The sequence below is a fragment of the Salvia miltiorrhiza genome, chromosome 7, assembly GCF_028751815.1.
Source record: "Salvia miltiorrhiza cultivar Shanhuang (shh) chromosome 7, IMPLAD_Smil_shh, whole genome shotgun sequence".
NCBI classification, from domain to species: domain Eukaryota; kingdom Viridiplantae; phylum Streptophyta; class Magnoliopsida; order Lamiales; family Lamiaceae; genus Salvia; species Salvia miltiorrhiza.
This window is the reverse complement of record NC_080393.1, coordinates 35033495-35050980: the sequence shown is the minus strand read 5'-3', so window position 1 is coordinate 35050980 and position 17486 is coordinate 35033495. Positions and strand designations below refer to the sequence as shown.

At 38.5% G+C, this 17486-nt stretch overlaps 1 long non-coding RNA gene across 1 annotated transcript; it reads left to right on the top strand.

The window, feature by feature from the left end:
• Positions 1 to 2438: 2438 nt before the first annotated feature.
• Positions 2439 to 4847, top strand: LOC130996171 (uncharacterized). The gene is made up of 3 exons (XR_009092423.1): positions 2439 to 2705; positions 2778 to 4538; positions 4617 to 4847. It is a non-coding gene; the product is annotated as an uncharacterized LOC130996171 (long non-coding RNA).
• The last annotated feature ends 12639 nt before the right edge of the window (positions 4848 to 17486 follow it).

Sequence of the window (17486 nt, the reverse complement as noted above, 5' to 3'; positions counted from 1 at the left end):
TCCCTCACCCTACAAAAAAGGAAAAAAAAACACTTTCTTACTCCCTCCGTCCCAAACGAAATGTCTTATTTCTTTTCGGCACGGAGATTAAGAAATGTGTATAAAGTAAATAAAGTGGGTTTGTGGAAATTATTTAAATATTAAGTATAGAGAGATAGTGTATTGCCAAAAAAGGAAACATGACATTTCGTTTGGGACAGCCCAAAAAGAAAAACATGACATTTCGTTTGGGACGGAGGGAGTACTATTTTCGTAACTAACAAAAAAATCTTGAAGTGTGTGAAAATCAAAATTATAACTGAAAAAATATGGAGTATTATTTAAAATTATACATTTGCAATGAAATTAAGGTTAAAATTATACTCCATCCGTCCACGAAAAAGAGTCCTATTTGCCCTCTTTTTTTTGTCCATGAAAAAGAGTCCCATTTCACTTTTTGTACCATTTTACCCTCTTTTGACATCTCTATTTATTTTATTTGCCCTTATGGACCCACCACAATTAAATCTTAATCTATTTTTTTAATTAAATCCTTCCCATTATTAAATTCGGTCAAATGAATCATCACCTAATTAAATCCTTCTCTAAATTGGCAAAACCCTACTTTCTGGAAATCTCGCCGCGTCGCCTCCTTTCTTCTTCTTCTTCTTCTTCTTCTTCTTCTTCTTCTTCTTCTTCATCGGGAAAGAGAGATAGGAGATGCAAATGGGTTCACGCCCTCTCTCTCTTCTCAAACTCTCACGCACCCTTGAACCCAGACGCCGCGCCGCCTTCATCTACTGCCGGCGAAGGTGACAGCAGCGAGGGCTGCGGCCACCGCGGTTCCCTCTCCGGCGAAGCCGCGCCTGAGCGCCGCTCCCCTGGCTTCATCTCTCTCTCTCACCACTCAGCCCTAAATCCCCAAAATCCAGAATCTACCCTAAATCCCCTAGCTTCATCTCTCTCTCTCTCTCACCGCTTCCCTGAGCGCCACGACCGGAAGGCCACCGCTGCAGAGGCCAGCCACTTCTCCGTTCCCGGCCGAACAGCCGCCGCCGAAACCCTAAGGCGCCGCCTCCTCTGCTCTACCTGCGCGAGTAGCTTCAAAGCGAAGCTAGCGCTACTCGATTTGGTCTGTAATTTCTTAAATTTGTTGCTCGAAATTGTTGCTGGAATTTTCTGAATTTGTTGCTGGAATTTCTTAAATTTGTTGTTGGAATCGATTTGTTGAATTTGTTTGAATTTGTTGCTAGAATTTCCTAAATTTGTTGCTGAAATTTGTTTTTGAAATTTCTTAAATTTGTTGGTGAAATCCATTTACTGCTGGAGTCGAATTTGTTTGAATTTATTGCTAGAATCGAATTTGTTTGATTTGTTTGAATTTGTTGTTGAATTCAAGTTAATTTACCATCTTAAATTACATTGAATTCGATCATTAAGCTGAATCAGTAATGAAAATGGAATTCTGAATTGAATTCTTAATTAAAATTATGTTAGAAGTGTATATTGAATTAATTTTAAAAATTAGGTGTTCAATAATTAATTCAATAATTTTATTAAATTTAAATTATGAATTGTCATCAAAAGTTAATTGAGAATTAGGGGCTTTAAAAGTCATATTAACACTACCCCTATAAATTTATTTCTCTCTCCACTTACACCTACTTTTAACAACTTTCTTAAAACTCGTGCCGAGTCCCAAATGGGACTCTTTTTCATGGACGGAGGGAGTAAATTATAATTCTATTATTCAATCAATAGATAACTAGCAGTTAAAATCCAGGAATTTTTTTTGAGCATATAACATAAATATAAATATTGTGTCTAGTATTTTTCTCACATTTGTGTAGCATTTTTTCATAGTTATGAGGTGTAATCATCCATCTGCGTGCGGTGTAGTATATATTTTCCACCTTTATATTGTGTAGATGTTCAATTTTGCTTTATATATATAGCAATGGGATCATGTAGTATCCACTCCTCTCATAGTATATAGGTCCAAATTTGGACTACACAATGGGGGCACGTGGTGCGCTAGGAGCGTGCCACATGGCAGCAGCCTCCCAAGGGCTTCCAAAGCCTTCCAAGGCCAAAAACACGAAGGGGTAAAATGGTCATTTTTTTTTACCGAAAATCAATTTTTTTCCTGCGGCCGTCGTCAAAATTATGCATATGATTGTACACCAATATGCATAAAGGTAAACTCAGATATGCATGACGCTGGATAGAAATATGCATTGGAAAGTATCAGTATGCAAACCATCTGGTGTCTCTCGCTGTCGAAAAATACTATGCATATTTATGGTTTTCTTTATGCATATTCTTGTTGAACTATATGCATAATACTATGCGACACCATCAGGTAGCTCTCACTGCTGGTCACTTGACGGGTCACACACTGATACTTTCCCATGCATCAACAATCGCCTCATCTCTCACCACTCTCTCTCACCGTTCTCTCTTCTTCCTTTTCTCTCTGCCACCGCCGCCATTCTCCACCGTCCTCGCCACCACATAGCTGTTCGCGCCGCCGTCCTTGCCACCATCCTCGCTGCTGAGGCCCCCTATCCATTTCTCTTCCGCGAACAGCAGCGGTCCGAGCCGCCGCCGCTGATGTATCCTTCTCATCCTCGGCCGACGATCAGCAGCAGAAACAAGTCATCGTCGTTGTCTATGGTGCTCTCTCTCCAACTCATCCCTTGGTCGACGAGCAGTAGCAGTACCAGGTCGCCCTAATTTCTCTCTCTAATTTTGTGCAGCTGCAAAACCTAACTTTCCAGTTTGTTTCAACTCTGCAGCTGAGGGCAATGCCACAATTCTCGTATGCCATCGATGTGCCCTACGACCACCCCTCCTTTCAACTCTCAAGTATCCCTAATCTCCACTCTTTTTTCTTATTTCTCATTATACACGAATTTTGGTCAGTTTTTTTTATAAGTTTGAGTTAATTTACTCTGCAAATATGTGAAATAACCTTATTACCTTATGTTTCACTTTATAAATGTGTGAGATAGTTTTTGTTGTTTGGTTTGTTATTATGATTCCATATGCTTGCAACTTGCATTGATATATAATGCTTTAATGTTTGCGTCAAATTACAAAAAGATGACGAGTTTCTCTGTTTTCCCGTCTTTTTGTTCCTCTAATGAATGTGATTATAATTAGTGAGGTAGATTTCTTGATCTTCTCCAAATTAAATATGTTTGAATCCAATAGAGATGACGATGATCTGCAGGCAGTAAGCTTTGGAGGCATGAATATCGATCCATTAGCTTGGCCGGACCGTAAGTTTCCGGGTAGATCATTCTTTCTTGCTCAGGTATGGTATTGGCACCAAATTAATATGGCAGGACTTGCCTCCTATTTTTTTAATCTTTGATAAGATAGAGAGTATTATTTGATATGTCTCTCACCTGCAAAGGCAGAGCTTTTTCAACAATGAATGTCTATAGCCAGTGACATAGTAGCCTCTAGGGAGGTTTTGTTGATCTGAATTTGAATCAGATTGCTTCAATGTTGTTTTGTTGATCTGAATCTGAATCTGAATTTGTAGTTTCAGGAAGTTTGAACTAGCGTGGCGGTTCAGCTTGATTTAAGTGAGTAGGGAGGTTTTTATTTTGGTTGAAGATCTTTATGCTTAACGGTTGTTGGATTTTGTTGATATCTGTTTATTTGGAACTGAGTTTGTTTCAATTTACTTGCTTAGTTTATATCATTGAGGTTTTTCCATATTTATTGCTTGGGTTAGATGCTAGCAAGAACTCATACCTGTTATCATCATTTGCAGTTTTGTCTTGTGGTACACCAAGGAGGAATATTGTTCAATTACTTTTTCTTTCTTAGAGAAGCTTAGTATTGGGTTAGTATTTGGTTGATGGGGATTCTGGCCAAAAGTAATGATTAAGTTGGTAGTTAAGATAACATTTTCAAAGATTGTACATATAACATTCATTATATTATGCTTACTAAAATATGAAACTTTTAGGGGGTTTATACATGTATTGAGCACCAACGCACACATTCTGATAAACACCATAGATCCATTTTGGGGAAAAAACAATGCTAAGTTTCATGCACATTTTCATCTATACTTTTCTAGAGTTGGAGTTGTTAGCTATTCTTATCTAGAATTAAGATATATTAAATATGTTCAGGATCATAGATATCTTTATCACTTGTCAGTAAATCTTTATTATAGAATTTAAGAAGTATTTTGCTAGTTCTGCATCTTTGACAGTATGATATTGTTGTTGATAGTTGTATGATTAAGTGGCTCGGGGAATTACCATATTTGATGTGTGACAGTTGAAAGTAGATGAATGTTAATGTGTCAGCAACTCTTCTAAATATTTGTTTTATGTTTTCCCATTGTGTATGTGGGATCTTATTAATTAGTTCTTGCATTTTCAGGTTAATGATTCTAAAGACTCTGCAATAATAGAGCCATGCATGACAGTTTTTAGAAATCTTAACTGCTTTCTTTATGGAGATTTTTAGGTTCAAGCATCGAAAGAGCAAGCCCAACTCTGGCTTATTAATATAAGCTTGGTAACTTTGAGGTGAGGTGACCCTCAAAAGTGTCATTATGATCCATCCATATTGTGTCTGCTAACATGGGTTTTCTTTAAAATTTGTAGGCGGCAGCTGCTATTCAGAGAAGGTTGGATCTCGATGCTACCTGAGGAACTATTTGGTGCTTCTTGGATCTCTTTTAATGCATTTATACTACCCAAAACTAAAGGGAATCGGTTTTTAGGAGCAAGATCTGAGACGGTTGGGACAGATGTTGATGCTTCAGTTTGCGTCTGAAGAATATGATCTTTCTTGTTTTCATTAGGTTTCTGTATCGCAGTTGCCTTCTTTCATATTCATCCTCCAATTTTTGGGATGTACTCCCTCCGTCCCAACTTTTTGTATCCACTTTTAGTAGTATTTATTACTAAAAGTGGATACAAAAAGCTGGGACGGAGGGAGTAGTATTTTAAAAATCCGATGATAATGTATGAATATTTTGGATGTTATATAATATATGTTATCGATGACAATGCTATTTTTTTGTTTTAGAATTATTAATTTAATTTTAAGATAAATAACATGAGAATTAAAAAATATATTACAGTTATAAAAATTGCAAAAAACTGTCATAAAAAGTGCAAAAAATCGTTATGTATTTCTATCAAAGATAACGGTTAAAACCGTTATAAAAAGTAGAAAAAACTATTAACCATGATGAAAAAAAAAATTCTAATACATAACGTAAAATCATTAATACATAACAGTTCCGTTATGTATAACTATTAAAGATAACGGATATGTACCGTTATGTATGAGCGCATCATACCGTTATCTATACGACTATACATCACGGATATGTACCGTTATGTATGAGCGCATCATACCGTTATCTATACGACTATACATAGCGGTTTTTTTTACCGTTATGTATGACCGTATCACAGATATCACCACTATACTTATCGATTTTTTGGGATGAGCGTTTTTGTAGTAGTGAAATCCTTGTACTTTCTTCTGAAAAAGTGGGACTCACATTTAATGTGAGATATGTAGTATGAAATGTGCAGAATTACTTAATACGCTTTAAAGGTTGATTTCACTTTAAGCTTTTGACCTTAGGGTTGACGTGGCATAAATGAGTTTGGGCACGTGTCAGCATTGGATTCTTCGGTTAGTCAATTTGAGTAGACTGATGCTTCCATCAGTTTGCATTCCATACTTAGAAAAATCTTTCATACTGGAGGTATTGCACGAACTTGATCAGCTTGGCCACCAGCTGATCCTTCAAACTGAGATATCTTCATCAATCTGGATCTTCTCATCAGTTGGATCTTCTGTTAGGTCTCTTTTGCAGTTGGATCTTCAAATGGATTTCAGCAGCCTTCGACTTTTTATATACTTTTCCTTAAACTTAGGTTTCAGCATACTGAAGTTTAGTTGGAAACTTCGTGATCCTTCAACTAGGTTTTCGGTCATCATTAGGATTTGCATCGTTGATTTTGGTATTAATCAAACATAAAATTTTTCCAACAACTTGCTATCTCACAATAACTATTAGGAATTTTGACAAATAAAATTACGAACTATTTTGAAATTGCAATTTTAATGTGACTTTCGATCGACACCTTCTCAATCTCTCCAATTCCGTTCCCTCAATTTTATTTAGTCGTCGGAGTGCTGACAAGGACATGCAATTTTACACACACACACACACACACATATATATATATATATATATTTTATAATTATTATTATTATGGTCTTCTCTTTAACAGTTTTGGCATGTCATTCTTAAGCCTATGCGCGGTTAACTTCGTTCGGTCCTCACATAAAAGAAATTGAGGGCGTGAAATTGCAAAAATTAGAAAGATGATGATTTAATTCATCATACTCAATATTTAGACATTCATTTTAAAAATAAATTTTAATTATTTTTGTAATTTCGGACTGTATTGCCCTTAATTTGGGCGAATCCGGATCGGTTTGAGTGCGAGTTTGGGTGGTACTTTTAGCACTAATGTTATAATTTGTGCCAAAAATAAAAAAAAATACTTAGAACAAACAAATACCAAGTAATTTGATACCTTGGCACAAATATTCTCATTTGTTCTAAGTAATTTGGTACTTTTGGCACAAATTATAACATTAGTGCCAACAATACCAAATTACTTAATATATTTTTTTTTTGCTTTCTGTTAGTACTTTTGGCACAAATTATGACATTAGTGCCAAAAGAACCACCAGAACCCACGCATTCAATCCTATTCGGTCCGCCCAAATTAAGGACAATACAGTCCGAAATTGCAACAAATGGCTAAAATTTGTGTTTTTAAGATGTATGGTCCAATATTGAGTTCCATTACTCAACATGACTATCTCAAAAATTGGCTCTTATTTATTTATGATCTTTAGTTTTTAGGATTAATCTTAATAAATAATTATAAAATTAATCTATTATTTCATAAGATAGTTGCATTTTGAGATATTCCAAAGCTTTTAATAAATTTTTTATGTGAATTAATTTTATTTATTTATATCCTATTAAAATGACGAGATTAAAGGTAACTTAATAAGTATATCAATTCTGAAGAGTAAATGCATGCAACTTAAAAATATGATTAAAGTCAAACAAAGTTGTATAAAGGGTTAAGGTGCAGATAGGCCCCTCAAGTGAAGGTCCTTAGAGCATTTCAGTCCTCTTACTAACTGTGTGTGCAGATTGGCCCTCGAACTCAAAAAAATGGTGCAGATCGCCCCCTCTGACTTAACACCGTTATGGGCCGTTAGTCAGAGGGGGCGATCTGCACCGTTTTTTTGGAGTTCAGGGGTTAATCTGCACATTTTCCCTTTTTGGAGTTCGGGGGCTAATCTGCACACCGTTCATTAAAAAAAATCACATCTCATCTTCTCCGACCAACTTTTCCGGCGTCAATCGCCGTCAAATGAGGAAAATCACGAAATCAAATTCCCAAGCCCCAAATCGGGAATTCCAAATCGACGTCATTGCTCCCAAAAATCACATAATCGAAATGGAAACTCGAATTCTCCCTCGAACGTCACCGCCCCCAATTGCAGAATCACCCCCAACGAATCGAACTTCGCCTCGCCGTAGGCGGTGATCGTGACCCCAATCGAGATCGAGATCATGTTGGCCATGGTCTCTGATTTGAAGGCGTCCTTCTTCAACAGCACGCCGATAGTGTAGATGGCGACGGGCATCGTCGGCCTTTATCACCGGATTTCGCCGGATTTGAGAGAAAGAGGCGACTCCTTATCGAGAAAAGCTAGGCAACTCCTCATCGAGAAAAGCCAGGCGGCGGGGTTCACCGGATATTGCGGCGGCGATTTCCGACGAATGGGAGAATTAGGGCTCGTCCTTGACGCTAAGCGTGTGCAGTCGAGCGAGCTCTGAGGTTTAGGGCCCAAGAGAGAAAGAAAGGGGCGGCGCCCTCCGCCGGCCTAGCCGGAGCTTGAATCAGCGACAACGATGATCAAATTTTGAGCGAGAGAGATGAATTAATTAAAAAGTTAGAAGGTGCAGATTAGCCCCTGAACTCCGAAAAAACGGTGCAGATCGCCCCCTTGACTAACGGCCCATAACGGTGTTAAGTCAGAGGGGCCGATCTGCACCGTTTTTTTGAGTTCGGGGGCCAATTTGCACACACAATTAGTAAGGGGACTGAAACGCTCTAAGGGCCTCCACTTGAGGGGCCTATCTGCACCTTAACCCTTGTATAAATAAGGTCTGTTTTTTGGCTCGGCGGTGTAATTAAGAAGGGTCTGAATAATCATCGAAAAATATAATTCCACACGAGAAATGACAATTTTAAGATTATCTTAAATCAAGATAAAGCTTATATAGTAGGTGTAGCTAGGGACCAACATCATATCATTCTTGGTTGGCACAATATGTTTTACAGCCAATAATAAATCATGAGCCAAGTAGCACCTCTTTTTCATGTTTTTGCTTTTCTTGTCGTTTGTCGTGGTTTCAAATGAATTTGGGAGATTATGATATTCAATAGGTATTGGATGTAATTCATTTTCAAATATTAATTAATCGATCCTTATCCTATTAAAAATAGGGATAATTGTTTTGTAAGTATGATATTTAGGCGTAGTTACAAGTTTATAACGTCGGCACGGTCTTTGACATTCTCATAACTTATCAGCTCTCATGCTGTCATAAATTAAAGAAGTTGGAAAGAGAAGGAGGTTGGCTATAAAATGTTTTGTTTTTTTAATTTCGGTTTTTTTCTTTATATTATTTCTCTTAAAAATTATAAAATTATATAAAATATTCAATATGCACGTCAAACTAGGACATCTACTTGTATGATGCGCTGCAAATATTAAAACTAAGTGTTATCTTTCTTAAAAAATATATAAATATTAAACACAATTTGTAAATCAAATTAGTAATAAATTCAATGAATAGAAAAATAAATACATGATATTATATAATCTATTTTTAAATATCACTATAATTATTTAAAATGAATAATTTTTAATTAAAATTTGTACCCCATTTTCCTAGTCAAAAATTAAATATAAAACATTCAAGTTACTAACTAATCACTTTATTTACTACAATACAATACAAGTGTGAGACCCTTATTCTACTCATAGCACATTCAATTAAATGACTTTGCATTTGAGGGATGAAGGGAGTATTATAGAATCACTTTATGTTTATATATTTATTGTTGTACTACCACCATTTTTATATATAATCCTCACAAATTAAACTTCTTAGTCAATTGCAATCTCATGCTCTTAATCTAGCAACATAGAATTGATCGTGATAGAAAAATTATACTATATATTACAAAAAGTATGCAATTTAATTTATTTTATATGAATTAAAAAAGATCATCTAATACATGCCCCAAGATATTTTTCACAATTTAATTCATATTTATTTTTGAAAGGAGTAGTTTTATTTTAGTATATATTACTACCTGCATCCACCAAGAATATACAATAATAACTCGATTTAGCGTTTACAGAGTATACTGCTTTTTTTTTTGGACATGACCTCACTTTCTTTTTTTTTTAACTACAACCATTTATTTTTATATGGTCTTACACTCAATTCAACCACAATCATTCATATTTTTACTTAACACACATCTACCAACTATTTTTCTTTAAAACGCGTGTCCATCACAAATTGTATACTCTTGGTGGACTGAGATAATATTTATCTAACAATATGTTTAAAAAAAATTTTTACATGCATTTTGTCAAAAGTAGGTCTACATATGAATTAATACAATAAATAATACTATGATGCTGTTATTTTAGTTAGATCTTAAAAAAAACACATCTTATAATGAAACTTCTAGTAGTACATAATCCTCATAAATCTAAATGTTATGTCCGGAGGGTCTCGAATAGGTGTATGGGGGGGGGAGGGAATACACCTATAGGCTATTTTTAAAGAAATCAATCAAGATCTCAATACAGATATCAAAAGCGAAACTTCAAACACAAACTCAGACACCTGTTTACAGAGAAGAGTTTTGACCAAAACATGGTTGACGACTGATACTGAAAGACTCTTCAGTAAGGAGTTATCAGTTAAGTCACAAGTACTTAACTGATGCACGTAAGGCTTCAGTCGAGTTTGATAAACAGAGATGTTATAAATCTTACTGACTATCAGAAGATAGATCAGTCAGACTGATAACACACGCAGCGAAAATCTTTTATTTTTGCAATGGCCTTTTGGGTTGAGCACGTTGTTAGACTTAAGTTTCTCTTTGCTGTTAATCAGTTTTCAGTTTATGAAAGGGAAAGCACAAGTAACAAATGAAATACTGAAAGCTGTAAATAACACATAGATTTTTACGTGGTTCGGAAAATACTTCCTACATCCACGGTCGGTTGATCAGACCAACAACTTCACTCTGCAAGTGCTTACGGGTGCACTGCAAACCGATGCTCGTGCTTACGGGTGCACAGTAAACCGAACCGTGTGCTTGCGGGTGCACACAACCGAAACAACTGAAGATCCAATCTTCAGTACCAACACACCTTGTTGGATTTCTCACTCCTAGCACGAACTGGCACTAGGATCTCACGGAGTCAGAGTACCTTCCTGAATTCCTTTGAAACTCAAACACTCGATTCTATCGGTCGAAGGGAGGTTTGAAATCTTGCCAACTAAACTTCAAAGAACAAGTTCTTTGGAGTTAGTTTGACCTAGGCTTTGGATATACAAGGTTTTCCTAAGGTCTAAGAGAATATATGTAATCAACAGTGACTGATTTTTGGCTTTGGGATTATCTTCTTCGATTCAAGCTTTGGGGAATTTGAGCTTTGGCTGAGACGCAATTTTGGCAGAGCTTCAGCTTGTGTTGTTGAATCGGTGAAGATTGAAGTGATCCTCGAGCGCTACTTATAGGAGAAGTCTTGAATAGATCCGTTGGCGGAGAAGGTCTTCAAGATTTCTTCCGTTAGAGAGTAATTTGAACTTGGGCTGAGGCTTCAATCTTTGAGGTTCCTTGTTTGGTGAGAACGGCTATGTTGAAGAGCAGGAGATGCGATGTCTCTAATAAAGTAGTCACCAAATAGGAATGACCTCTGCAGAGAAAGGACGATCCTGAGATCTCTGCATTTAATGCGGCTGTACTTCTGGAGTATGTGGCTTCCTTTGAACGTTGGAAGTTCAATCCGAGGAATAATGTCTCACTGATACTTGACTTTAGTATCAGTCCGCTGATTCCACGTGGCACGCATTAAGTAATCAGTTCTAGACTGATTCTTCGACTGATACTTCAGTCGGCAACTTTAGTCTTGAGTCTTCAGTCCTTCGTTCTTCAGTCTTCAGTCTTCAGAACAACAACTAAACTAGAAAAAAACTCTAACACTTGAGTTCGAGCAGTTTTAGTCTATTACAAATGAAATCTATGGATTTTGGTATCATCAAAACAAGGATTAGGATATTCCATTAAGTTCCCAACAATTTTCCCCGTTTTGATGATGCCAAAACCACACAACAGTTCTAGGCAAGAAAAAGACTGAACTCAGAGCACAAGTCCTAAAACAGGGTGAATACTATTCCCCCTTAACAATAGAACCTATAACTTGTACTAAGAGAAAGAACACAACAGTTCAAAAATAGAACGAGGAGAAGACAGAAAAACATTAATCAGAGTCTGGATAAAGAGTCATTGTCTTCAGGTTGAGATAAAAAAGAAGTTCTTTTCATTAATAGAAAATAACTGATAAGACATCAGTTTGAATTACAGAACAGGTAAAGAGACTTCTTAGAAAATCAAACAGAAAACTAAGGTTTCTGACCATACAAACTGAAGACTACGTTTTTGATATTGTCATAATCTACTGAACTGACATTAGTGGGCACATTCCAAATGTTGCAGATGCTTTCGACTTCTCTCCTGATAGAATCTCTGTTAACTCCGTTTCTGGTTCTTGGAGGGCATACCGTCTTCTTCAGAGAATTTGAAGTCTGAATCCTAGCATCTTTCTGAGCAGTCTGCATTCTCAAGACCATTGCTCTTTCAGGTCAGTTTACAAGAAAGTATTTCCAAGCTTCATTTTGGAACTCTCTGCTTCTGTCCAGATTGGCGAAAGCAACCCATTTGGTGTAGCATTTTTTTAGCTTTTCCCACCATTCATTCATATCAGTCGGTATCCATCGATCTTGTCGTTCACACCTATCCAATAGGATACCAGGAGGCCTTCGCTGATATATTGCACTATTCTTTGTTGTTCTCGAAGCCTCTGTGGGAAGGGTTGTGGAGTATCTTCGCCCATGGAAAGAACTTTCTTGGCCTTCGGCTCTGGGTTTCTGGAAGATGAGCTTTCTTCTCTTGATCTTTTTCTGCTGAAATCTCTTGAGACAGAAGGAGCTTGCGCAGTGGTGTTGGTAGCGCCAGAGAAGATAGCTTGAGCTCTGGCAAAGTCCCGTGCCAGTTCTTTAGGAAGGGAAGGCTCCAAATACTCTTCCCCTTTTTGGCATCATCTCCAGGGAGAGAGCTGACTTTCCTTTGAAGATCCTTGATGTCGTTAAGAATCGATTGAATGAGCGATGAGTTTGAAGACTCTCGAACAGAGTTCAGCTCACTTTCAACTTTTGCCAGGCGAACAAGGACTGGTCGGAGTTCTTACGCGATCATCAATTGAGCATCTGTAGTAGTCATGAAGTCTTTCATGAACTCGATGCGCATGTTTCCAAGTTGATTTTGAATCTCAAGAAGTTGTTGCTTGGATTTTATTTCGGTTTCCAAGACGTATTGATGAAGCTCGATGAGTTCATTTTGAACTTTAGGAAAATCTTCTTGAACTGAAACCGGATCTTTCTTGAGATTGAGATGATCAATTTCTGCTTTTAGAATTTGTCTTCTGAGAACAGTGATGCGAACATCATGATCGATCATGTCATCTTGAGTTTGTGCTTCAACAAACATGAGATACCGCAGGAATTTGGCGCCGTAGATGTCCTGTCGTTCCCTTTCATGCTTGAGTGTCTCAAGCGCGAATTGTTGATCGGAGATAACTTCTAACAGAGCATCAATCGAATTTTCAGTTCCTTCAGGAATTTTGAACTGAGTTCTGATGGGTTCTCTCATTTTCCACTCAGTGAGGAATCCATCAGTGTCAACATCCGAGTCATATCGAATGACACCAGGTTGGCGAGAGATTTTGATGATTTCCTCTGGTTGCTCATGAGGAGCAGGGGGTACCTGTGCTGGACCTTGAGAGGTTCAAGCAGCATCAGTGGCTGAAGCAACATTGGCTGTAGTTGGAGCAGAAGGGAGATCTTCTTCTTCAGTGGGAGAGGGAGGAGCAAAAGTGCGTTCTTTGCTGATGTTGTGGCCCTCGATTGGAGTGGGCTCATCTGTTGGGAAGATGGGCGGTGATGAAGGTAGAAGAGTTTCTGTGATATCCTCAACTCGTCCTTCCGGAGATGAGGGATCAGCGTTGTCAACTGATTTCGTCTTGGCTGTAGGCGGGGAGTTCGGAGGTTCAGCCTTGTCAAAGCTACTGGGCTGAATATCCTCAAAGAAGGACGACATATCAGTTGAAGTTTCTATCAACAACTGACTAATTGGATCAGTCATCAGCTGATCTGGAGAAGTGAAACCAGCTGCGGAGTCGGTTTGAGGAGCATTCTCATATGCAGACGCTTCTCGGAGAATGACTTCAGGTTATGGATCCTGATGAAGAGGCGATGGAGGAGGCAATGTAGCTACAGAATCAGGAGCAGGAGTTTCTTCAATGATTCTCGATGTGGAGGTGCTATCATCTCGGTTGAGAGTCAGTGAATGTCTGGAGTAGCCAAGGGATTCAAGATAATTCATGGCAAACTTGTCAAAGCCATATATTACCTCCCGGACTTTGGTGATTTGCAAGAGGCTGATCAGGGATGCTTCTTCGAATTCGAATGCATCTTCAGTTTTAAGATTCTGAAGATCATTGACCTGAGGGCAGGAGCCGTCTTCAGGAAGGTGTAGGTGAGAAGTCTATGGAGATTCTGGTAGACTTCTAAGATGTATCAAAATCACCATGAAGATGCAGTAGGTAATTTGTGGCATCCTGTCGGGCTTCATACTGCATCGCTGTGACTGCTTGGATTTTAGTAGATGAACCAGTGGGAGTTGGTTCAATAGGGGTTTGTAGTACAACTTTGCCTTTTGATTTGGGAGAGATGGGAATTCTTAAGACAGTTTTAGGCTGCTTTGGTTTGGGGATAGGTTTGGATGAAGTTTTCGGAAGAGAGGAGCGAGGACGACGAGGAACGTTTGTGGTAGGGGGAATAGGGTTTTCAGAGGTGGAGGGTTCAGGGAGTTCAGATTCAGTTGACTCAGATGAGGAGGGAACAATTATCTTTGCTTTTGGGGAAGATTTAGGTCCACCTTTGACAGCTTTGAGAAGTCGAAAACTGTCTGTAAACTGCAGCATCTCCGGCCAATAAACAACAGGGAGAGACTTCGTCCCTTGAATAATGATTTGGGAAACCCTGTTTCCCTGTCGGAGCAAATTTGCCTGCTTGGAGTTCTGACGCTTGCTGAAGAGGAGTTTAAGATACGCCTCTTCCCAGTTGAAGGGTCCTTCCTTCAGGAGAGCGGCCAAAATGTTCTTCTGGGGCTGAGAAGCCTTGTCCGGCGTTCCCGTCGTGCCTATCCAACATTTTTGAATAATTTTGCCTATCAGAGTATATTCAGGCTTGAGAAGAGATAGAACAAGAGTCCATTCAGTCGATTCGCCTGGATTCTTCATTGCTATTTTGAGGGTGGCATTTGCTTCGCTATCTGAAATAGATGAAAGTGAAGAACCACTGTTCGGAAGGTTGAACATATTTCTGACAATGTCTGTAATATTGAGTGTTTCTTCTTGTTTGTCTGAGAAATCTGGGGTTGTGAACACAGTGATTTTGGAGAAGAGTTCATCAGAGTCGTTGAACCGCAGATTCTGATAGAATTCTTTAACAGCATCAATGAGAAGATAATCAGCTTCCTTGGTAACGAAAGTCTTCCACTGATGATGAATCAAAATTTCTTCTACTTTTGGGTGCTCCAGTTTCTTTTGAAGAGATGGGGAATCCACCGACTGGTCGTATCTGACTCCTTTAGAGAGGCAGTCGATTTTCTTGGCACCAGACTTCTTTCCGTCGGGTTTGGTCATTTTTGTTAATCTGCAGAGATAGGGTTTTGAAACAGGGATAGTTCTCACAGTAGATGGCTGTGGAAGATGGTTAGTAGGAATGTGAAAGAGAAAGTAAGAATGTGATGATGAGGGATGAGTAAGAGATGTGAGTAGTGGAGATAAAGTGCAGATGTGAGATGTGGTGATGAAGTGTGATCGTGGAAGATGAACTGTTGCTTAGGGCAATTAAAAAGACATCGGCGGTTTGAAATCAGCGCGCCAAATCGTATTTAATGAATTTTGAAGTCCGTAATTAATGCCCGTCAGAGAAATACCTTAAAGTAAGATATTCAAAATGATGAGGAATATTTGACGCTATCCCTTACCCATGAAAACAGGCGGCGAGCAAATCATGCTATGATCAGAAAAGATATATTCAAATAAGATATTTTGAATTAATCTCTTTTATCCAAAAGATACGGTCACCAGTTGAGAATAAAGCACAAGTTTTCTTATTCTCTCATCAGTTGATGGTAATGTTATTTCAGTCAAGTTCCCAACAATCAGTCATGAAAGATATCAATAACTGTGTTGATCTAAACATAGTTCCCCCTAAATGTGATAACCAGTTATTATCATAAAGATTGACTGATGTGATTGGAAGGGAGAGAAACAAGCGTAAGCACAAAAAATAAAATAAAATTAAAACATCACCAGTTAAGAAAACCAAAGTAAGACTGAACAAAGGGAAGTTGACAAAACAGTTCTAGAATGTCATTTACAAGTATGAAATTTTAAAGGCAATTGACATTCTGGACCTTCCTTCGTTCTCAGTTGATGCGAAGTTTCTTGTTCGGTTTCTCTGGTGGACTTTCAGTTGACTCTTCAGCTATCTTTCCTTTTCCCTTCTTGTATTCTTCTTGCTTCTTGTTGTCGTGAGACTCAGGCACGACGCTGATTTTGGTTTGAGTTCCCAATTGCTGTTGAAGATTCGTGACAGTTGATTCGAGGAGGGCAAATTTAACTTTGGGATCGTATATCTCCTCTTCTTGAATGATCAGTCTCTCATCCAGCATCTGAATTTCTTCATCAGTGAGAGGTCTTGCTGACTTGGGAACTTCATCAGCTGAGTCTTCATTCCCTGTATTAGAAGGAAGTTTTTGATGACTTGGAGACTTCGGATGAGTTCCATCATCATCGTTGTGATTTTCCTTGAGAAGACCCTTGGAGACTAGATACTGTCTGAAATTGGGAGCCCAGTCATGGATCGCATCCCAGAGATTTGTGACTTTGAATTTTTCAAAGACACTGCTCTCTAGAGCTTCCATTTCAGCATTTGTGAGAACTTCGTCAATCCCCTGAAATTGGGATCTGGGCATTGTCTTGACGAAGATGAAGAAAAAGTAGCTGACGAGGTCTTGAAACTCTTCAGCATGCTCGGTTGCCATGATTAAGGGAAAAGTGGTAGTGACACAGTGTTGAGCCAGAAGTGTCAGATAGTTCTTGAGAAGAGCGAGCGGAGTTGCTGAAGATGAGGATGCAACATTGAGATCAGCAGGTTCTGCAAACTTTACCTTTTTGTTGAAACTGTCAAGCCAGAAGTGGAAGAATCCTTTGAGAGGAGGATGAAGTTCTTCTGTATGATCTCTCTCTTTATCAGCTGCTTATGACTCCTTCGGCTGTCGTTCTTCTTGAGATTGTGAAGGACCAGTAGAGGATGGCAGTTGTTGATGAGAGGTTTCGGTGTCCAGAATTAGAACTTCCTCTGGAGTCCTTCGTGCAGCTTCTTCAGAATCTTCTTTGAGTGGTTGTTGAGGAGAGTCACGAGAGATCTTGACTGGAGTTGAGAAACTGTCAAGGTTCCTTTTGACTGAACCTCGAGTTCTGTAGTGAGCCTCTGTTGAAGAACCAGGGGTTTCACTGGGCAGGCTGGAAATCCCTTTAGTTGAGCTCTTTTGCCCTTCAAAGAGATGGATTGTTGAAGACACTTTAATTGATGGTGTTTTCCAGAAATATTGAAATCCTTTCGTGCTGTGAAGGATCAATGATGATACTCTTGTTCCTTGACGAAGATGTTGAGAGGAATGAGTCTCCTTCTTTTCTTCAGCAAGAATTTGAAGATATGCCCTTTCCCAGTTAAATGGGCATTCTTGAAGCAATGCGATCAGTACCAATTTGTGTGGTCTTGACAGATGACTTGGTGATCCAAGAATGTGCAACCAGCATTTCTTGATCATTTTGGCAACTGGTCTGAGATTAGGCTGTAGTCTTGACATGCTCAAGACGTTTGTGATGTTGAGATCTGAGGAGGCATCATCCTTCAGTGTGTCTCTCATGAGATTGGTGGCTTCTTCATCAGTGAAGATTGGAGCTGG